Raw genomic sequence first — 23,832 nt, 5'->3', positions numbered from 1 at the left:
GACAATACAAAAACTAGCGTACCCACCCTAGTCACACCCTGACCTAACCAAAATATAAAGAAAACAGAGATATCTCAGGTCAGGGTGTGACAAATACACATGCTACATCATGACTGAGGCAGTTTGTTTCATATTAATTTGCTGACCTAAATAGTGAGCAATGAGCATAACAGTTGTGAACCAATAGCTGTTCAGACTGTGAGTTAGTGTAATCAAACGTTCAAAACAGTGTCTGCAAAAGCAAACAGCCATTGCAAGAGGAATGTGCCAGGTAGCAGCAAAATCCTTTGTTGGTCTTTCGAGACAATATTGCTTGACACGAGAATGATCTTGGACATGCATTGTCTTCCTGAGGTAAATTGATGTAATATACAGTCATCTAGCTACCTCTCAGTGGCGTAAAGACAACACAATGTCGCCATCGAAAGATAAACATCTGTCAATTGTAATGTGTAATGACTGTTTATTTACAATCAATCTTATGACTCTGAGACTGTAAGTTTATCTAGTGTTGAATTCAATATGGCTGTGAACAAATAACTGTTCCAGCAGATTCAATGAAATATCATGGATTGAAAATCAATCATGTAATGACATAGAGCTGACACAGGGGAGGCAGTGTGTCTGAGTGTGTCATGCATGACTGTAAAGGCGTTAGCATGCTACAGTTTGGCTGGCGCCTATAGGCAAACCGGAAAAAAATTGCATGACGACGGGTCGTCTCTTGTTGAATGACAACAGGCACGTCATTGAAGAATTCCTTCAGTTGACCAATCGCCAACGAGGGGGTGTAGACTTCGGCTGATGACTTCGGCTTGCCTTCGCGAAAGATGTTTGTGTGCCCGAAACAGCCGAAAGAAACACTTTGCCGAAGTCGAAAACGAACAAAAACGTCAGAAAATGTCGTCATAATATATGCACGAACTGTTCCAAATGATCTTCTATGGACAATTGGCTTCTATTTCTGGGAAATGTGTTCCATGTGACATGAACATAAAATGCAATTTTCACAAGGAAACTAACTGAACCATAGGCTTTAAGGAATATTCCTGTAGGAATTTTCCTGTACAACAATTCCTCATATAGTATGTATTTGGATGTGTTGTGTGTTGATCATAACCCTTATCTCCAAACCAATAGTATTCATAAGCAACCCTCTTTCGCAGGGAGACATAATAACACAAGGGGCACAGAACAATGACATTGGTTGGCACAAAGACTAGAATGCACTCTGGAGAAGCAGAAACAGCCAGCAATCAAGGAGAGGTAAAACAGAGGGATGGAGGAGTGGCAGGCTTGCCTCCCTCTGAACAAGCCCCAAATAGGGGGGATAGAGAAATTATGTGAAATCCTGCTTCAGTTGCTGTGCGCGATCAGTGGAGAAGCACGGTGAGTGAACACGCACACTAGACTGATCACTGACACCCACACAGATGCTCAGTCAAATACCGTAGAGTAGACAGTAGATTAGCTAGGAGAGAAAGAACGAGGATCCAAAAGAAGATCAGATTGAATCCAGACAGTAAGAAATAGGACTGTGTTGTGAGACTAGAGGAGGCATGAGTCGGTAGCCGGTACTGTAAACTCAGTCTGATGCAATGAAAGTTTGTATAGACCAGCTCACCAATAAGAGCTAGCTGCTGTAATACACAGATCTCAATGTTGAAGGCCCTTTCCTGTTTCAGTATGACAATGCCCTCATGCACAAAGCGAGGTCCATACAGAAATGGTTTGTCAAGATCAGTGTGGAAGAACTTGACTGGCCCGCAAAAATATACATTTTCACCTAGATTTGGCTTGTCTCTACAATATTTAATCAATCCCACAACCACTGCCCGCTCAAACATCAGTCTTACAATTATGTTTGTTGAACAGTTAGATTGTGGCGCTGTCTCGGAAGAACAATTGTCATTTGCACAGCCATTGTTATCTAAGTGTTGTTTCATGTGTGATATTTTATAATCGCTGATGTAAATTCAATAAATACCTGACAACATTACTGTAAATTTCTCCATGTGAAAGCCTCACATCTTGCAACTTTGATATTAAAACTCCCTTAATTGTCTGGTTGGGGAAAAACAAACTTTCAGTGAGTGCAAATGTAGCCTACACTGAAAAATGGAAGCATCTACCTATGAGGGGTCTGCTTTTTTAATGTTGGCCTAGCTACTCAAACCCCATTCAGAAATTGTATTCGAATTACAAGTTGGTGGTGAATATGATGTGTTAACAATGAATGATGGGGTTTTTACTCACATCCAAAATAAGAACATGTGCTGGACAAAAAGGTTCCGTTGTTGGAAGGGGGGTGCAGCAGCAGCAGCAGGTAGGGGGGATGGGGGGGTATTGGTATATTTGTAATATGCTATGTCATTACCTAATTTAAATTACCATTGAATAGGCTACAGCAGATTACAGCTATGGATGTGAACTCAAAACTAGGCTAGCCTAGCCATGCTTTCAAATATACTTATTCTGTAGCAGGTGCATCTCGAGGATTCTAAATTCTACCTTCTTTTCTTGATTTTGAACGATTTCAGTTAAACTATTTATTTAGCGTTTTGCCTACACAGTTGTTGCCTACCCAGAGCATGCACGTTCATTTACAGATTGGCACGCATGCTGCTTGTCCCCTTTGCCACACCCGCACCAATACTCCGGCTTCATTCTGTTGTCTAGAGGTGAGACTATGATTCAAAGGGCTATTTGAATCATTTAAAACGCACACAAGTAAAGCCGTAGGCATGACAGCCAAATATACTGCATGGGTCAATTGCCTATTTCAATACTGGATATTAGAATATTTCGGACAACAGATTTGACACACTGGCATCTGACTCGCAGGGTCCTAACGCATTGTTACGCGCGTAGCCTAATATACATTATTATAAGCAACACTGACACTAGCTATCGTAGGCTACACTGCATTATAACCCAGCATATCATACATGAAGAAGGATGTTGGTCTTGGCATATGATTGGACAACGGACCGATCATACTGCACAGATTAAACCTTTGGCAACACCCTTGCAATCATTCCACGAAACCGGCGGTGGGTTTAACACCGGTAGCCTATATGGGAAGGTGTCAACACACGGTTTTGTGCAGGCATTATTTTCCACTACTGTACGAATAACAAAACGTTCCGGGTGTCGGCTACAATGTCATGCTCACATGATACACAGGCTACACCTGTGCCTCCCATACACTGCAAGATAACTGCCAGAGAATGCAGAACAATTAAATAAAGGCTACCTGTCCTGTCGGGTCCAACTGTCAGTCTTCAGTCTAGATGTGGACCATTGAGGTTACAGGCCAGCGAAGCAACGTTAAACCGACGCCGCCACCGCCCCTCAGCTTCTTTTCCCCGGGAGATGGCGCGAGAGAATAGATGGGAGGCACGACCGGGAAGGCGCGGAGAAAAGACGGAGGGGCGTGCTATAGGGGACAAGGGAACTCCCAGCGACGCGCGTGATGTGTCGACTGCTCCAGCTACCATATCTTGGACACAGGGCCGATGCAGACATATAAAACAACAACACAACTATGTTTTACTCAGTCGGGTCTCAATTTACTAATGAAAGTAAGAATAGCAGAATAGACCAGGTGCAATTTCGAAATGTGGTTGTGCATCAGCAGTTTTTCTCTTATTATGTCAGTCGCTGACAGTCACTCAATTAGCCATGTCAGCCAGTGGCGATCCGTCATTCAAGGCAGAGCCGCACCTGTTTTGATATAAAATATATATTTTTTTTCATTTGGGGGGTCTTGCCTGTTTTGCATGTTATTTTGGCATTAATATGTGTCAAATAACAGTTTATGTTTATAACAGTTTATGCAGGTGAATTCAGCCTAGCTCAGTGCTTTCTGTGGTGGTGGGTCGAGCCATCAGAAAATAGGTGCGTTGTACCGTGATTGACTCAGTGTTCTGTCACTCATGGGGACACTACGTCATCGCCAAGTTTAAGTCCTTAGTAAGGGTAGACTTCCAAAATTTCAGCCCTTTGGGTCCTGCCATTACAAGTGCCCTTCCAATAAGGCTCAAGGTCATTGGCCACGGATAAAATGATATCAAAACATATTATATGTACAGTAGCTTTGATTGGACTGATCATGTCAACATCTTACTTTCAAGGTCTTAGCTAGCAGCCATCATCATTAATCAAGTCGACAATCTACTGGCAAATTATTTTCAACCCTTGTCATATGAAGAGAAATAATGAAGATAAATTACAGATAAAACCTTTCCGCGCTCATCGGCCATTGGACATAAAAATAACACAACAAGTTGGAAATAGCAAATTCAACAATGAGTGGTTTGTAAGGAATCAGTGGCTAACTGCAAGCATTGCAAAGCAACCACTAACATTAGCATGAATTAACATGAATTCCCACCATACAGTGGCAAGAAAAAGTATGTGAACCCTTTGCAATTACCTGCATTTCTACTTAAATTGGTCAAACAATTTGATCTGATCTTCATCTAAGTCACAACAATAGACAAACACAGTCTGCTTAAACTAATAACACACGAACAATGATACGTTTTATGTATTGAGCACACTGTGTAAGCATGCACAGTGCAGGGTGGAAAAGTGGATGTAATAACTGGTTTACCCTCCTTTGGAAGCAATAACCTCAGCCAAACAGGAATTTTCGACTCTTTACAAAACTGTTTCAGTTCAGCAATATTCTTCTTTTTTTAATTTTACCCCTTTTTCGTGGTATACAATTGTTTTAGTGACTATAACTCCCATACGGGCTCAGGAGAGACAAAGGTTGAAAGTCATGCACAACCCAACCAAGCCGCACTGCTTCTTAACACAGCGCCCTCCAACCCGGAAGCCAGCCGCATCAATGTGTCGGAGGAAACACTGTGCATCTGGCAACCTTGGTTAGCGTGCACTGCGCCCAGCCCACCACATGAGTCAATAGGACAAGGATTTCCCTACCGGCCAAACCCTTCCTAAGCCGGACGACGCTAGGCCAATTGTGCATCGCCCCACAGATCTCCCAGTCACGGCCGGTTTCAACAGAGCCTGGGCGCGAACCCAGAGTCTCTGGTGGCGCAGCACTAGCTGCAATACAGCACCCTTTACCACTGCGCCACCCGGGAGGCTGTTCAGCAATATTCTTGTGATGTCTCATGTGAACCGTTCTCTTGAGGTCATGCTACTGCATCTCAATCGTGTTGAGGTCAGGACACTCCAGGTGTATTTTCTTCTGTTGAAGCCATTCTGTTGTTGATTTACTTCTGTGTTTTGGCTCAATGTCCTGTTGCATCACCTAACTTCTGTTGACCTTCAATTGGCAGACAGATAGTCTTACATTCTTCTGCAAAAATTATTGATACACTTGTTCATTTTTTTTTTGTCGATGATAAAATCAAATCAATCAAATCAAATTTTATTTGTCACATACACATGGTTAGCAGATGTTAATGCGAGTGTAGCGAAATGCTTGTGCTTCTAGTTCCGACAATGCAGTGATAACCAACAAGTAATCTAACTAACAATTCCAAAACTACTGTCTTATACACAGTGTAAGGGAATAAAGAATATGTACATAAGGATATATGAATGAGTGATGGTACAGAGCAGCATACAGTAGATGGTATCGAGTACAGTATATACATATGAGATGAGTATGTAGACAAAGTAAACAAAGTGGCATAGTTAAAGTGGCTAGTGATACATGTATTACATAAGGATGCAGTCGATGATGTAGAGTACAGTATATACGTATGCATATGAGATGAATAATGTAGGGTAAGTAACATTATATAAGGTAGTATTGTTTAAAGTGGCTAGTGATATATTTACATCATTTCCCATCAATTCCCATTATTAAAGTGGCTGGAGTTGGGTCAGTGTCAATGACAGTGTGTTGGCAGCAGCCACTCGATGTTCGTGGTGGCTGTTTAACAGTCTGATGGCCTTGAGATAGAAGCTGTTTTTCAGTCTCTCGGTCCCAGCTTTGATGCACCTGTACTGACCTCGCCTTCTGGATGATAGCGGGGTGAACAGGCAGTGGTTCGGGTGGTTGATGTCCTTGATGATCTTTATGGCCTTCCTGTAACATCGGGTGGTGTAGGTGTCCTGGAGGGCAGGTAGTTTACCCCCGGTGATGCGTTGTGCAGACCTCACTACCCTCTGGAGAGCCTTACGGTTGAGGGCGGAGCAGTTGCCGTACCAGGCGGTGATACAGCCCGCCAGGATGCTCCCGATTGTGCATCTGTAGAAGTTTGTGAGTGCTTTTGGTGACAAGCCGAATTTCTTCAGCCTCCTGAGGTTGAAGAGGCACTGCTGCACCTTCTTCACGACGCTGTCAGTGTGAGTGGACCAATTCAGTTTGTCTGTGATGTGTATGCCGAGAAACTTAAAACTTGCTACCCTCTCCACTACTGTTCCATCGATGTGGATAGGGGGGTGTTCCCTCTGCTGTTTCCTGAAGTCCACAGTCATCTCCTTAGTTTTGTTGACGTTGAGTGTGAGGTTATTTTCCTGATACCACACTCCGAGGGCCCTCACCTCCTCCCTGTAGGCCGTCTCGTCGTTGTTGGTAATCAAGCCTACCACTGTTGTGTCGTCCGCAAACTTGATGATTGAGTTGGAGGCGTGCGTGGCCAAGCAGTCGTGGGTGAACAGGGAGTACAGGAGAGGGCTCAGAACGCACCCTTGTGGGGCCCCGTGTTGAGAATCAGCGGGGAGGAGATGTTGTTGCCTACCCTCACCACCTGGGGGCGGCCCGTCAGGAAGTCCAGTACCCAGTTGAACAGGGCGGGGTCGAGACCCAGGGTCTCGAGCTTGATGACGAGCTTGGAGGGTACTATGGTGTTGAATGCCGAGCTGTAGTCGATGAACAGCATTCTCACATAGGTATTCCTTTTGTCCAGGTGGGTTAGGGCAGTGTGCAGTGTGGTTGAGATTGCATCGTCTGTGGACCTATTTGGGCGGTAAGCAAATTGGAGTGGGTCTAGGGTGTCAGGTAGGGTGGAGGTGATGTGGTCCTTGACTAGTCTCTCAAAGCACTTCATGATGACGGAAGTGAGTGCTACGGCGGTAGTCGTTTAGCTCAGTTACCTTAGCTTTCTTGGGAACAGGAACAATGGTGGCCCTCTTGAAGCATGTGGGAACAGCAGACTGGTATAGGGATTGATTGAATATGTCCGTAAACACACCGGCCAGCTGGTCTGCGCATGCTCTGAGGGCGCAGCTGGGGATGCCGTTTGGGCCTGCAGCCTTGCGAGGGTTAACACGTTTAAATGTCTTACTCACCTCGGCTGCAGTGAAGGAGAGACCGCATGTTTTCGTTGCAGGCCGTGTCAGTGGCACTGTATTGTCCTCAAAGCGGGCAAAAAAGTTATTTAGTCTGCCTGGGAGCAAGACATCCTGGTCCGTGACTGGGCTGGGTTTCTTCTTGTAGTCCGTGATTGACTGTAGACCCTGCCACATGCCTCTTGTGTCTGAGCCGTTGAATTGAGATTCTACTTTGTCTCTGTACTGACGCTTAGCTTGTTTAATAGCCTTGCGGAGGGAATAGCTGCACTGTTTGTATTCGTTCATGTTGCCAGACACCTTGCCCTGATTAAAAGCAGTGGTTCGCGCTTTCAGTTTCACGCGAATGCTGCCATCAATCCACGATTTCTGGTTAGGGAATGTTTTTATCGTTGCTATGGGAACGACATCTTCAACGCACGTTCTAATGAACTCGCACACCGAATCAGCGTATTCGTCAATATTTTTATCTGACGCAATGCGAAACATGTCCCAGTCCACATGATGGAAGCAGTCTTGGAGTGTGGAGTCAGCTTGGTCTGACCAGCGTTGGACAGACCTCAGCGTGGGAGCCTGTTGTTTAAGTTTCTGCCTGTAGGCAGGGATCAACAAAATGGAGTCGTGGTCAGCTTTTCCGAAAGGGGGGGCGGGGCAGGGCCTTATATGCGTCGCGGAAGTTAGATTAACAATGATCCAAGGTTTTACCACCCCTGGTTGCGCAATCGATATGCTGATAAAATTTAGGGAGTCTTGTTTTTCAGATTAGCTTTGTTAAAATCCCCAGCTACAATGAATGCAGCCTCCGGATAAATGGTTTCCAGTTTGCAAAGAGTTAAATAAAGTTCGTTCAGAGCCATCGATGTGTCTTCTTGGGGGGGGGGGGGGGTATATACGGCTGTGATTATAATCGAAGAGAATTCTCTTGGAAGATAATGCGGTCTACATTTGATTGTGAGGATTTCTAAATCAGGTGAACAGAAGGATTTGAGTTCCTGTATGTTTCCTTCATCACACCATGTCTCGTTAGTCATGAGGCATACGCCCCCGCCACTCTTCTTACCAGAAAGATGTTTGTTTCTGTCGGCGCGAATCGTGGAGAGACCCATTGGCTGCACCGCATCGGATAGCGTCTTCCCAGTAAGCCATGTTTCCGTGAAGCAGAGAACGTTGCAGTCTCTGATGTCCCTCTGGAATGCTACCTTTGCTCGGATTTCATCAACCTTGTTGTCAAGAGACTGGACATTGGCAAGAAGAATGCTGGGGAGTGGTGCGCGATGTGCCCTTGTCCGGAGTCTGACCAGAAGACCGCTACGTTTCCCTCTTTTTCGGAGTCGTTTTCTTGGGTCGCTGCATGCGATCCATTCCGTTGTCCTGTTTGTAAGGCAGAACACAGGATCCGCGTCGCGGAAAACATATTCTTGGTCGTACTGATGGTGAGTTGACGCTGATCTTATATTCAGTGGTTCTTCTCGACTGTATGTAATGAAACCTAAGATGACCTGGGGTACTAATGTAAGAAATAACACGTAAAAAAAACAAAAAACTGCATAGTTTCCTAGGAACGCGAAGCGAGGCGGCCATCTCTGTCGGCGCCGGAAGTTTATAGCAAGCTGTCCAGGTCCTGAGGCAGCAAAGTAGACCCAAACCATGATGCTCCCTCCACCATACTTTACAGTTGGGTTGAGGTTTTGATGTTGGTGTTCTGTGCCTTTTTTTCTCCACACATAGTGTTGTGTGTTCCTTCCAAACAACACAACTTTAATTTAATCTGTCCACAGAATATTTTGCCAGTAGCGCTGTGGAAAATTCAGGTGCTCTTTTGCAAACTTCAGATGTGCAGCAATGTTCTTTTTGGGCACCAGAGGCTTCTTCCGTGGTGTCCTCCCATGCACACCATTCTTGTTTAGTGTTTCACGTATCGTAGACACGTCAACAGAGATGTTAGCATGTTCCAAAGATTTCTGTAAGTCTTTAGCTGACACTGTAGGATTCTTATTACCCTCAATGAGCATCATGTGCCATGCTCTTGCAGTCATCTTTGCAGGACAGCCAGTCCTAGGGAGAGTAGCAACAGTGCTGAACTTTCTCCATTTATAGACAATTTGTCTTACCATGGACTGATGAACATCAAGGCCTTTAGAGATACTTTTGTAACCCTTTTCCAGCTTTATGCAAGTCAAGAATTCTTAATCTTAGGTCTTCTGAAATCTCTTTTGTTCGAGGCATGGTTCACATCGGGCAATGCTTCTTGTGAATAGCAAACTCAAATTTTGTGAATGTTTTGTATAGGGCAGGTCAACTCTAACCAAAATCTCCAATCTCATCTCATTGATTGGAGTCCAGGTTAGCTGACTCCTGACTCCAATTAGCTTTTGGAGCAGTCATTAGCCTAGGGATGTACATACTTTTTCCAACCTTCACTGTGAATTTTTTTATTATATATTCAATATAGACGAGAAAAATACAATAATTTGTGTGTTATTCGTTTAAGCACACTGTGTTTGTCTATTGTTGTGACTTAGAGGTCAGATCAAAATGTATGACCAATTTATGCAGAAATCCAGGTAATTCCAAAGGGTTCACATACTTTTTCTTGCCACTGTAAATCTAGAGAATGCCAGACTTTTATGACAAAGTTTGATGACAAAATTTGTCCACAAAGAACACGCCACCTTCACAAGGTGAGTGCAAAAATGTATTGTATGCTGCTACATAAACGATGTAATATGCAAGGGAGATATTTATACTGTAGCTAAGAGAGTGATACTAAGTGTATATGTTGTGTAGTAAGCTGTTAGAAGCCCATGTGCCTCACCCTAATAATTTGGTCTATTTTCAGCAACGCGGTATTGTAAACACATTGTTCGTGGCCGGTGTGTGCTTGTTTGCAAACCTTTTTGTACAGCTTTGACATTGCTACTGATATTTGCTCCTCTTAATTTCGCCTACTGTTCTAACTTGGTGGTGCATATGTAGCCTATAATCTGTTTTAGAGAAATGTACTCATCAAATATTGTAAGAGCTTTCATTGTCTGTTTATATGCCCCCTATTTTTTAACCTACAGTTCTGACTTGTTGTACAGGGAGTACACTGTAAAACAGCCCATGTTCTGAATTCTGTCGCTGTACATTTCAAAAGTTCTGAACAAATAGTTTTATAGATATTAACAACGTCCGTTGTCTTAACCTCTTGAGTGTAGGGGGCAGTATTTTGATGTTTGGATGAAAAACGTACCTAAATGAAACTGCCTATTTCTCAGGCCCAGAATCTAGAATATGCATATAATTGTCAGATTAGGATAGAAAACACTAAAGTTTCGAAAACTGTCAAAATATTGTTTGTGAGTATAACAGAATTGATATTGCAGGTGAAAAACTGAGGAAAATACAACCAGAAAGTGCTGTTTTTCCTGAAACCTCTTGCATGCCTTCCCTCCATTTAAAGGGATATCAACCAGATTCAAAAAGGCTTCACGGTGAAAGCATACCATGCAATTATCTGAGGACAGCACCCCGCATACACCAGCATTAAAAACGTTTTTCAAACAAGCAGAGGTTGTCACAAAAATCAGAAATAGCGATAAATAGCGATACCTTTGAAGATCTTCCTCTGTTTGCAATCCCAAGGTTCCCAGCTACACAACAAATTGTTGTTTTGTTCGATAAAGTCCTTCTTTATATCCCAAAAAATCTATCTAGTTGGCGCGTTTGACTCAGTAATCCACCGTTCCACTCGTTCAACATGCAGACAAAGGAATCCCAAAAGTTACCGGGAAACTTCATCCAAACAAGTCAAACAGCGTTTCTAATCAATCCTCAGGTACCCTAATATGTAAATAAATTATACAAATTTAAGACAGAATGTAGTATGTTCAATACCGGAGATTTTAAAAAAACGAAGTGCGCAAACTCATTCACGTGGGTCACAAGACTAGAGTCCTAATGAGGGACACCTTGAAAAACTACAACTACTTGCTAATTATTTCAAAAACAAGCCTGAAATCCTTTCTAAAGACTGTTGACATCTAGTGGAAGCCATAGGAACTGCAATCTGGGAGGAATTATTTTGAATATCCTTTAGACTAGCATTGAAATGGCCTGTGACCTCAAAAAAAAAAATCAGCATAGATTCTCCCGGGTTTTTGCCAGCCATATCAGTTCTGTTATACTCACAGACATTATTGTAACAGTTTTAGAAACTTTTTTTTATTTGAACAGTTTTAGAAACTCCTATCCAATGCTACCAATTAGATGTATATCCTAGCTTCTGGGCCTGAGTATCAGTTTACTTTGGGCACATCAGTTAACATTGTGTTACTTTCATCCCACCTGTATCTCCTGTAACCTTTCCTAGGCTAACAGACTAGCTAGCATAATCCTTGAAACCTATGCTCTCATTTAGTCACTAGATGCGTTAAGAAAATGACATTGTGTGTTTGGAACCTTAAAAACTAAACACGACTAACTCTACAACCGAAAAACATTTGGGTCAATTGTTTTACCTACGGTTGAAGTCAGAAGTTTACATACCCTTAGGTTGGAATCATTAAAACTTGTTTTTCAACCACTCCACAAGTTTCTTGTTAATAACAAACTATAGTTTTGGTATGTCGGTTAGGACATCTACTTTGAGCATGACACAAGTAATTTTTCCAACAATTGTTTTAAGAAATATTATTTCACTTACAACTCACTGTATCACAATTCCAGTGGGTCAGAGGTTTACATACACTAAGTTGACTGTGCCTTTAAATAGCTTGGAACATTCCAGAAAATGATGTCATGACTTTAGAAGCTTCTGATAGGCTAATTGACATCATTTGAGTCAATTGGAGGTGTACCTGTGGATGCATGTCAAGGCCTACCTTCAAACTCAGTGCATCTTTGCTTCACATCATGGGAAAATCAAATGAAATTAGCCAAGACCTCATAAGAAAAATTGTAGACCTCCACAAGTTGGGTTCATCCTTGGGAGCAATTTCCCAAATGCCTGAAGGTACCACATTCATCTGTACAAACAATAGTACACAAGTATAAACACCATGGGACCACGCAGCCATCATATCACTCAGGAAGGAGATGCGTTCTGTCTCCTAGAGATGAATGTACTTTGGTGCGAAAAGTGCAAATATATCCCAGAACAACAGCAAAGGACCTTGTGAAGATGCTGGAGGAAACAGATACAAAAGTATATATATCCACAGTAAAACGGGTCTTATGTTGACATAATGGGGCGGCAGGGTAGCCTAGTGGTTAGAGCGTTGGACTAGTAATCGGAAGGTTGCAAGTTCAAATCCCCGAGCTGACAAGGTACAAATCTGTCATTCCGCCCCTGAACAGGCAGTTAACCCATGGTTCCGAGGCCGTCATTGAAAATAAGAATTTGTTCTTAACTGACTTGCTTAGTTAAATAAAGGTAAAAAAATAAATAACCTGTAAGGCTGCTCAGCAGTGCTCCAAAAAAGCCAGACTACATTTTGCAACTGCACATGGGGACAAAGATTGTACTTTTTGGAGAAATGTCCTCTGGTCTGTTGAAACAAAAATAGAAGTATTTGGCCATAATGACCAATGTTATGTTTGGAGGAAAAAGGGGAAGGCTTGCAAGCCGAAGAACACATCCCAACTGTGAAGCACGAGGTGGCAGCATCATGTTGTGGGGGTGCTTTGCTGCAGGAGGGACTGGTGCACTTCACAAAATAGATGGCATGTGTTGTTGGCTAGCACCTCTGAACAACAATATCCTGACGAGTGTTGCACATTTTCTATGCCAGGCAAAATCGCGCCTGATTAGCTCATTGTTATGGATGTATCCAAGTACATGTCTATAGAAAACAGCTTAAACAAATGCAAATGCAGCTATTTTGCTAAATTAGCCGTAGTTGGCTAGCGAGAAAGCAAGGCATAAGAACATTGCCAGCCAGTATGGCAATAAAACATTTAGAATGAATGACTGGGTCATGTCCATAGATACATAACAAAAAGACTGAACGACTGGGTCGGAGCTCTGGCAACCGAACCGATAGAACGAACGACCAGCCAGCTTGGGTAGCAACCCTAGATTTGTTTCAGGACTATATCTTGTGGAAGGATGAAATAGTGTGAATAAAATGAATGAAAATAATGTTTTTAATAAAAAATATTTAAATCATTATTTGAATATGTTGGTAACCCATTGTATAAAAGTGTTAATGCCCTCGAAGCCGGTGTTTGGAGGATATATTGGCACGGATTGCCGGCCCTAGACGAACCATGCCAATATATCCTCCAAACACCGGCTTCGAGGGCATTATTACTTAATTAACTCACTTAATTTACAACATGGTAATGTCACCATGGAAGGCCAAATCTCCATCCCACCAAAACAGGCTGAAATGTCAAGTCTTTTCAAATAGAAATGGTATTTTCAAAGAGCATTATCATCATGTTCACAATTTCACAGTATTATTCCAAACTCATAGTGTGGAAATATATATAAAACATAGAAAAATCACGTTTTTGACTACACTGGGCCTTTAAAACTGCCGGCCCTGCTTGGGCACCACTTGAGGAATTGTAGTCAAGCCTACAGGTTATCATATTTAGTCAAATCTCCCAAAATGTAGGCTATATGCTACAACTGAATAAAGGTGAAGTTGTGTAAAAATCCTACTGACTTGCGATTTATGATAAAATAAACGTTTTGATAAAAAAAACTGACCATGGGGCCTATTAAAATCGTATTAACTCTGACTGTTAATAAAGCTAATAAATCTTCCCTATAAAGCTAATACGTATTTTTCTTTATCCTCCTATAGGCTTTAGTATGAACACTAAAAAAGAATCCAGTCGGCTTCATCAACAGTCACTCCTCCCTCTAACAAATGACCCAGGATATTCTCCAATGTGCTGAGCTATGGGGTCTGGGGGTCTACTCCTGGTAATTTACTCCAACTAGCTCAGATGTGTGAGCAAGGCAATAAATAACAATACTGTGGTCTGTGCTTGCCAATGTTCCTGCAGACGTCATCTGTAGCTGTCAGTTACTGAAAATCCACATGCATTTTTGATGTATGGACACTACACTCTCAGACAAAAGGGTTCCAAAAGGATTATTTGCCTGTCCTCATAGGAGAACCATGTTTTGGTTCCAAGTAGAACACTTTTGGGTTCAGTGTAGAACCCTCTGTCGAAAGCGTCCTGCATGGAACCCAAAAGGGTTCTACTTCGTGGTCACAAAGTTCTTTCAAAGGGTTCTCCTATGGGGACAACCGAAGAACCCTTTTAGGTTCTAGATAGCACTTTTTTTTCTAAGAGTGTCACTCATGACAAATCATTGCTCCTCACTCTGCATAAAACTAATGGCTAATCCTATTACCATTCAGTGGGATATATGGCTAGATTTACCATTACAGGCTTGTAAGCATTCTTTCTCTTGCAAAGTTATTCTGATAAAATAACCCATGGGCACATAGCCAGAGCTGAGGTCGATTCTAGTAAGCTCCATTCAGTTTAATTGTTATGTTTTCTGTTCATAGTCCGTGGTTAATTTAACTTGTGTTCTGAGGTTAACCTCACCTCTGCACCATGTATTCCTTTAAAATGACATTGGCTTTCAAGCATTTAGCATTAATATGATTTGTACAGTATTTCTCCACACATTAGTTCATATAAACAGCAATTGGCATATGTTGCATAGTCAAATGCATTCAGTTATTGAAAGCTAAGTAGGTGATATATTGCACTGGATGTGAGCATCGTACGCTTGTGTAATGGGTGCCCTCCTTGGGTTTTGTGCGGAGTGTTTATGTACAAATATATGTAATATGCATAGGCCTATGGAAAATCAATGCCATTCAGGCTCAATGGATCTCCTTCGGAACATTAACACAACTTGGCTGTGCCTTGGTTTGACGTAGGCGTGATATTTTGTTGACAATTATGTTGAGTGGGAGCTAGGAAGTAGCCTAATCAGTTAGACCTCACACATTGTCACAGGCAGCCGTCGAAAGTTGCCGCTTGGGGAAAAAAAGTCATACTTGTAAATTCCCCCTTTTCTTGGCTTCCTCTATGTCCAGTGATCTGAAAAGGCTTAAAGTTATGTTTGAGCCTGGATCCACATGGGGGCAGTATCTACCACAGTGTTCACGTTCATGCATTCCTATCCACACTGGTCCAATCACAATTTAAAGTTTGAAGTTTGACTGTTCATACAGTCACAGAGATTTATAATCTTGATAAATCATATTGGTTATATCAAGATTATATGAGGACCGCAATGGAAATTATTCAGTTTTTTAACCTTGATCGTTTTTTATGTATTTAATGTCGTCTCCGGCTGAAGCAGCCTACTACTTTTAATTATCAGATTAATTCAAATCAATCAATCAACCAAGATTATCCCCCATACAAGGTGAAGCTCAAATGTTTTGCTGTGAGAATTAGCTGGATCTAATGTATAAAGGTGATCTTGGGTCAAGAATGATCCATCCCTGTCCCCTTTAGTGGACGTTTGTTGGATAAAGTCAATCCATAACTTTTGGTTGTCACGACTTCCGCTCCGCCGAAGTCGGGTCCTCTCCTTGTTCGGGCATCGCTCGGCGGTCGGCGTCGCCGGTCTTCTAGCCATCATCGATCCACTTTTCATTTTCCATGTGTTTTGTCTTGTTTTTCCTCACACCTGGTTTCAATTCTCTCAGTTACTTGTTGTATATTTAACCCTCTGTTCCCCCCATGTCTTTGTGTGGGATTGTTTATTGTAGTACTTGTGTACGTTCCCCGTGAGCACACAACGGGTTATTTTTGTGCCTATTTATCTTGTTGTTCTGGATGCTGTTGGTTTTTCATAATAAATCTCCTGTTATCACCCAGTTCTGCTCTCTTGCGCCTGACTTCTCTGCCGCCAATTACGCACCCGCTACATTGGTGTTGATCAGTAATTGTTTTTGCCTTTGTCAAAATGTTATTTGTTTAGACATTGATACAGTGCATTCGGAAAGTATTCAGACTCCTTGACTTTTTCCATATTTTGTTACGTTACAGCCTTATTCATCAATCTACACACAATACCCTATAATGACAAAGCAAAAACTGTTCTTTAGAATTTTTTGCAAATGTATTCAAATAAAAACTGAAAAATACATTTACATAAGTATTCAGACCCTGTATTCAGTACTTTGTTGAAGCACCTTTGGCAGAAATTCCAGGTTAGAGTCTTCTTGGGTATGACATTACAAGCTTGGCACACCCTTTATTTGGGGAGTTTCTCCCATTATTCTCTGCAGATCCTCTCAAGCTCTGTCAGGTTGGATGGGGAGCGTTGCTGCACAGCTATTTTCAGGTCTCTCCAGAGATGTTCCATCGATCTCAAGTCCAGGCTCTTGCTGGGCCACTCAAGGACATCCAGAGACTTGTCCCGAAGCCACTCCTGCGTTGTCTTGGCTGTGTGCTTAGGGTCATTGTCCTGTTGGAAGGTGAACCTTCGCCCCAGTCTGAGGTCCTGATCTCTCTGGAGCAGGTTTTCATCAAGGATCTCTCTGTACTTTGCTCCGTTCATCTTCCCCTCGATCCTGACTAGTTTCCCAGTCCCTGCTGCTGAAAAACACCCCCACAGCATAATGCTGCCACCACCATCCTTCACCGTAGGGATGGTGCTTGATTTCTTCCAGATGTGACGCTTGGCATTCAGTTCAAAGAGTTCAATCTTAGTTTCATCAGACCAGAAAATCTCATGTTCTGAGAGACTCTTGGGTACCTTTTGGCAAACTCCAAGCTGGTGTCATGTGCCTTTTACTGAGGAGTGGATTTTGTGTGGCCACTCTACCATAAAGGCCTGGTTGGTAGAGTGCTGAAGAGATGGTTGTCCTTCTGAAAGGTACTCCCATCTCCACAGAGGAACTTTGGAGCTCAGTCAGAGTGACCATTGAGTTCTTGGTCACCTCCCTGACCAAGGCCCTTCTCCCCTGATTGTTCAGTTTGGCCGGGCGGCCAGCTCTAGGGTCTTGGTGGGTCCAAACTTCTTCCATTTAAGAATGACAGGTGTGTCTTTCCAAATCATGTCCAACCAATTGAATTTACCACAGGTTGTAGAAACATCTCAAGGATGATCAATAGAAACAGGATGCACCTGAGCTCAATTTCGAGTCTCATAGCAAAGGGTCTGAATACGTATGTAAATAAGGTATTTCTATTTTTTATTTGTAGTACATTTGCAAACATTTCTAAAAAACTGTTTTCACTTTGGCATCTAATCAATTTTAGAATAGGGCTGTAATGTAACAAAATGTTTACTACTGAATACGTTCCGAATGCACTGTATCTGCCAAGTATTTCTGTGGACTCACACATATGGGTAAACTGCCAAACTAATGGACACACTTGAGTAAATGAAGTATATTAAAAGGAGGTGCTTCCACACAGGTGTGGTTCCTGAGCTAATTAAGAAATGAACATCCCATTATGCTTACGGTCATGTATAAAAATGCTGGGAAGGCCATTATTTTCGTTATTATTTTGGCTACCATGGCCCCTATATGATGACAATTCCCCCATCCATAGGGCACGAGTAGTCACTGAATGGTTTGATGAGCAAGAAAACAATATAAACAATATGCCATGGCCGTCTCAGTCACCAGATTTCAACCCAAATCAACACTTATGGGAGACTCTGGAGCGGTGCCTGAGACAGTGTTTTCCACCACCATCAACAACATGGAAGATTGGTGTCGTATCCCTCCGATAGAGTTCCAGATACTTGTAGAATCTATGCCAAGTTGGTTCTAGCTCTTGGTGGCCCAACACCCCATTAAGATGATTTATGTTTCTTTATTTTGGCAGTTACCTGTACATTGCATTTATTAAGGCTTTACTTCTCATGTTAAACATAGTTTGAGAGCACTTGCCAAGAAAAATGTCTGGTGCCTTGTAGTGCAGCTTGTTGCAATAGAGTATTGCCTGTTGGGTAAACTTTTGCAGAGGTCTTATTGTCATGCAGGAGCACTTTGAAGGTCTTGACTGTGGCTTCATCCCGTTTGCTCTCCAGAGATGGGAGTGAGTTGTAGGGAGTTCCAATGATGTGGCAGCCCTAAGGTCTCACTACCAGGTCAGGCTGCAGGGTCAAACCAAAGACTATCATTGACCTGTGAATTGTAAAGGGTGTAGGCAGATTGCTAGCCTATGATATGCTAGATCAAGTGCATAAGGTCACGTAAGGTCACGTACAGTACAGTGGTTGGATCAAGACAGCGAAATAAGGAAGTCACCTTCATATGTGTTGTTGATACATTTCCTTAAATTACATACTAAGAGTCACAGTTAAAGGGATTTTCCTGTACTATTGTATACTTTTTCACCAGTAGTGCTGAAAGTAGTGCCCACGAGCCAAAAATGGTCCTCGAAAATTGCATACTACGCTACGTATGTGCAGACGTGCAACACATCTTTGCTCTCTATCACTCTGCTGTGGGTGCATCATGTGCAACTTGCTAGCTGTCACTCATATGGCGAGGGACAGAAGCTCATTGGTTAAACTCGACTTGCTAGCGGGCTGGCCCACATTGGGAAAAATGTAGGGAAAATGCCTCAGCACAGCTCCCAAAAAAAATGTTGCTTTCAAACTAGGGATTTCGTGTCTAATTGAGGTAAGACAGTAATTCTGCTCATAGACGTTTAGTTGTTAGGCAACAAAAATCGATGCATGCGCAACTATTGGGAAAAACAGACAGGGTTGGCTTAGATTGTTGATAACATGCAAACTATATTTTGTCTGTATTGAAAACATTAATACTTTGCACTGTTATGATCGTCGTAATGAGCGGACCAAGGCACAGCAGCGTAAGTATAGTTCCACATATTTTTTATATCCGTGAAACAAACAAAATAATAAAGAAACAACGAAACGTGAAGTCTTGACGTGCACACAGGCAACTAAACACAAACAATATCCCACAAAAGACAGGTGGGGAAATGGCTACCTAAATATGATAAACAACGATAAACAGCTGCCTCTAATTGGGAACGATATTAGCACCAACATAGAAATAGACATACCAGAACACGCCTTAGTCAACTCCTGACCTACTACACCATAGAGAAACAAAGGCTCTCTATGGTTAGGGCGTGACAGTACCCCCCAAAAGGTGCGTACTCCGGCCGCAAAACCTAAAACCAAATGGGGAGGGTAGGGGGGGGTGATTAGTGTCGGTGGCGGCTCCGGTGCAGGTTGTAGCCCACGCCCCCGCGTTGGGCTGAACGCCGTGCCTGGACTGGGCATCGGCGCAAAGGAGGGCTCTGGCCATGGAGCTGGGTTGGACGCCGTGCCTGGACTGGGCATCGGCGCAAAGGAGGGCTCTGGCCATGAAGCTGGGTTGGACACCGTGCCTGGATTGGGCACCGGCGCAAAGGAGGGCTCCGGCCATGGAGCAGGACTGGACACCGTGCCTGGACTTGACACCGACGCAGAGGAAGGCTCCGGCCTTGGAGCGGGACTGGACGCTGTGTCTGGACTGGGCACCGGCGCAGAGGAGGGCTCCTGCCATGGAGCGGAACTGGACGCCATGCTTGGACTGGACACCAGCGCAGAAGAAGGCTCCTGCCCTGGAGCGGGACTGGACGCCGTGCCATGCATGGACTGGCCACCGGAGCAGAGGAAGGCTCCTGCCCTGGAGCGGGACTGGACGCCGTGCCTGGACTGGGCATCGGTGCAAAGGAGGGCTCTGGCCATGGAGCTGGGTTGGACGCCGTGCCTGGACTGGGCGTCGGCGCAAAGGAGGGCTCTGGCCATGAAGCTGGGTTGGACACCGTGCCTGGATTGGGCACCGGCGCAAAGGAGGGCTCCGGCCATGGAGCAGGACTGGACACCGTGCCTGGACTTGGCACCGACGCAGAGGAAGGCTCCGGCCTTGGAGCGGGACTGGACGCTGTGTCTGGACTGGGCACCGGCGCAGAGGAGGGCTCCTGCCATGGAGCGGAACTGGACGCCATGCTTGGACTGGACACCAGTGCAGAAGAAGGCTCCTGCCCTGGAGCGGGACTGGACGCCGTGCCATGCTTGGACTGGCCACCGGAGCAGAGGAAGGCTCCTGCCCTGGATCAGGACTGGACGCCGTGCCTGGACATCGGCGCAGAGGAAGGCTCCGGCCATGGAGCTGGACTGGACGCTGTGCCTGGACTGGCCACCAGCGCAGAGGAAGGCTCCTGCCCTGGAGCAGGACGCCTTGCCTGGAAGCTCCGGACCGTTGACCGTCGCCGGAGGTTCCGGACTGGGGACCGTCGCCGGAAGCTCCGGACTGGGAACTGTCGCCGGAAGCTCTGGACTGTGAATGCGCACTGGATGCCTGGTTCGTGGAGCCGGCACAGGTGGCACCGGACTGGTGACACACACTTCAGGGCGAGTGCGGGGAGCTGGCACAGAAGGTACTGGACTGGTGAGACACACTGGAGGCCTAGAGCGTGGAGCCGGCACAGGTGGCACCGAACTGGTGACACACACTTCAGGGCGAGTGCGGGGAGCTGGCACAGGAGGTACCGGACTGGGGAGACGCACTGGAGGCCTAGAGCGTGGAGCTGGCACAGGTGGCACCGGACTGGTGACACGCACATCAAGGAGAGTGCGGGGAGCTGGCACAGGACGTACCGGACTGGGGAGGCACACTTGAGACCTGGTGCGTGGAGCTGGCACAGGTGGTACCGGACTGGTGACATGCACTTCAGGAAGGGTACAGAGAGCTGGCACAGGACTCACCAGACTGCTGACAGGCTCTTCAGGTCGGATGTCGTGCAGAACACACCTACATTTCTCTCATCTCTCTCTCTCCCAACTTCTCCATCGCCTCACTGCCGGTCTCTGGCTCTTCCCACGGCTCAGCCGCCAGCTCCATGTGCCATCCCCCCAAAATAATCTTGGAGTTTCTTTGGCAGCGGAATGACGACACGCTCCTCATGGCGAGTGCAAGAAACCGGCACAGGACATACCGGGCTGGGGAGACGCACTGGAGATCTGGTGCGTGGAGCCGGCACAGATGGCACCGGACTGATGACCTGCTCTTCAGCCCGCCTGCCTAACCCCTCTCTCCGGTATCCTTCCTCACATTGTTCCATCGACTCCCAGGCAGGCTTTGGCACTCTCCTTGGCTCGACCGGCCACCCCTCCTGTCCCCCCCCTCCCCCAAAAGAAATATTGCTGATGAGGTGACGTTATAGACACTATCTTATAAATAACTGCTATGCTGATGAGGTGACGTTATAGACACTACTTTATAAATAACTGCTCTGCTGATGAGGTGACGTTATAGACACTACCTTATAAATAACTGCTATGCTGATGAGGTGACGTTATAGACACTACCTTATAAATAACTGCTATGCTGATGAGGTTATGTTATAGACACTACCTTATAAATAACTGCTCTGCTGATGAGGTTCCGTTATAGACACTACCTTATAAATAACTGCTAGGCTGATGAGTTATTATAACCACTACCTGATATGCTGATAAGTTATATGAGTTTACTAGATGAATGAAAAGAGATGATCATTCAGACGAGCCTTACTGATTGAACTTTCATAAACTACATTATACACTGTACGCTTTTTCTTTCTGTTGTGTCAAATTTCCTCTGAGACGTATGTTTTAATTGTAACGAAGTCCCTGACAGACGAAAAAATGGACAATAGTACATTTGAAGTGGCTTGAAGACAGTCATAAGGCCTTTTTTCACTCTTTCGACCATATTATTCTCATCTGATCTCGGAAGCTAATGCTGCATTCGCAAGAGGAAGGTGGAAATTTACGATTTCTTAAGTTGTAAATACCAATTGGATGCATTCACGTGTTTTGAACTTGTTGAGAAACACTGATTGGGTAATGGCCAACAAGCTGTGTAAACCATGAACTAACTTAATGTAGCAGGGGAAATGGATGTTGGGTTAAAAATATTGTATCCCTGAAACCGGCAACACCCGCTTTCATCCACCGCCTTGAAGGGTGATCATCTCCTGGCAACCAATTCCATGTGCAGCAAGACTTAAGAAGGGTTCCTACTTAAATTGCCTCCTTACATTTTTTGTTAAATTATTTTATTATATGTGAACAGCTTAGTGAATTTAGTGCATTGCAGACAGGAAAAGGTGGCCACATCACTTGGGAGGATGGTGGAGAGGGCCTCTACCACCTCCCCAGATGCCAGGATTGTATTGTACACCCTGCTCCGGAGGAGAGAGTTTCAACTGCCACTATCGAGGGAATAAATGCCAGCCTCCCTTGGGACTGTGCTAACTGGCCAAATGTGAAATCGACCCACCATCCCACCCTTAGTCTGGACTGTCTGTGTGATAATGTACACTTGTTCAAAGAGGGTGTACCCACCTTCGTCAGGATGTTTCTCTGGGTGGCCAGTCCACCTCACCCTACAGGAGCAACAGACCAGCCACCAACTCCCTGAGACGAATCAGAGGCTCCTTTAGACCTGCATCTGATGACGCCTCACAGAGACTGGAGAACAGCCAGCAACACTGCCCCCCACATCACTAGTCATCACTTCTCTCCCAGGAACTGCATGCAGATACACTGAGCTATGCTCAAGCCAGTCACTGGTGGCCCCACACAGTTTGGAACATCGCCAGCGACACTGCCTTCCACACAACCCTCTTCAATTCATCCAACAACCTGCCTCCCATGTTACCAAACCAGGTAGGCATCAACTCAGTCAAGCTCTACACAAGACTGACCAATACCCTAGGGTTTGGCAAAACACTGTCGAGGGTAGTGCACCACATGATGCAGTCCACACCATGTATCATTCACATTATCAGCCCTCATATGCTGAGAATTAGGAGCTTTGCCAGCTACACTGCCCTCCGCACCACCCTCCTCAATTCCCCCACAACCTCCCTCCCAGGCTAGTTTTGGTTACCCTCCCTACTCCCATCCCCAGGACAGGTCTGGGACACTACTGCCCCCCATGGCGGCCCCAACCCTGCAACAAGAGCCACACCAAGGCCTCATGTGCACATTCAGAATGGAGCATTGGCAGCCACTCCGGTTTCCTGCAATAGCTTCACTCCTTTGGTGGAAGCTTCATCCGGCCGGACTGATCTCTGCCAACACTGCTCACCCAGTTCCCGCACCAGCCCCTGCATCCAGCGACTTTAGGGAGGTCTGTCAGCTCAGTCTGCTCTGCTCTTATGTGGTTGGCCAGGGACCTTGGCAAAGGTCTCTGCTCTCACTCAACAAATAGCTACAGATGACTCTATGCCTGTTAGCTCTTATGGGAATGAGCTGAATACCCCCTATGACTTTAAGTCACGTAGGAGGCTTGGGCTAATGCACCTAAATGTGCGAAGTATGATTTAAAAATGGACACAATTTACATTTGGGTACAGGACTTGTGTCCTGACATTCTGGTTCTCTCAGAAACACGGTTAAATGGTTCTGTCTTTGATAAAGACATTGAAGTAAATTATTATAATGTATTTAGATTTGACATATGACAGAAAGGGGGAGTTGTGGCCATATATGTCAAATCCAATATTTTAAAATGTAAAATTTCATGGCACCCTGTTCTTGAAATATTGCTG

General features: G+C 44.6%; 2 protein-coding genes across 10 annotated transcripts in view; one reads left to right on the top strand and one right to left on the bottom strand.

Annotated features, from left to right (window-relative positions):
• si:dkey-178k16.1 (protein 4.1) overlaps positions 1-3,528 on the bottom strand; it is a 102,693-nt gene extending 99,165 nt beyond the window's left edge. For both annotated transcript variants that reach the window (XM_046343827.1, XM_046343828.1), the window contains exon 1: positions 3,257-3,528. The gene's annotated coding sequence lies outside the window, so the exon portion shown is untranslated. The remainder of the gene's footprint in view (positions 1-3,256) is intronic.
• Positions 1-23,832, top strand: part of LOC124031958 (neural cell adhesion molecule L1-like protein) — a 364,252-nt gene that overhangs the window by 248,536 nt on the left and 91,884 nt on the right. The window lies entirely within an intron of this gene.

Source organism: Oncorhynchus gorbuscha, linkage group LG03, assembly GCF_021184085.1.
Source record: "Oncorhynchus gorbuscha isolate QuinsamMale2020 ecotype Even-year linkage group LG03, OgorEven_v1.0, whole genome shotgun sequence".
Taxonomy (NCBI): Eukaryota; Metazoa; Chordata; class Actinopteri; order Salmoniformes; family Salmonidae; genus Oncorhynchus; species Oncorhynchus gorbuscha.
The sequence above is the reverse complement of the archived record's forward strand: the minus strand, read 5'-3'. Positions and strand labels throughout refer to the sequence as shown.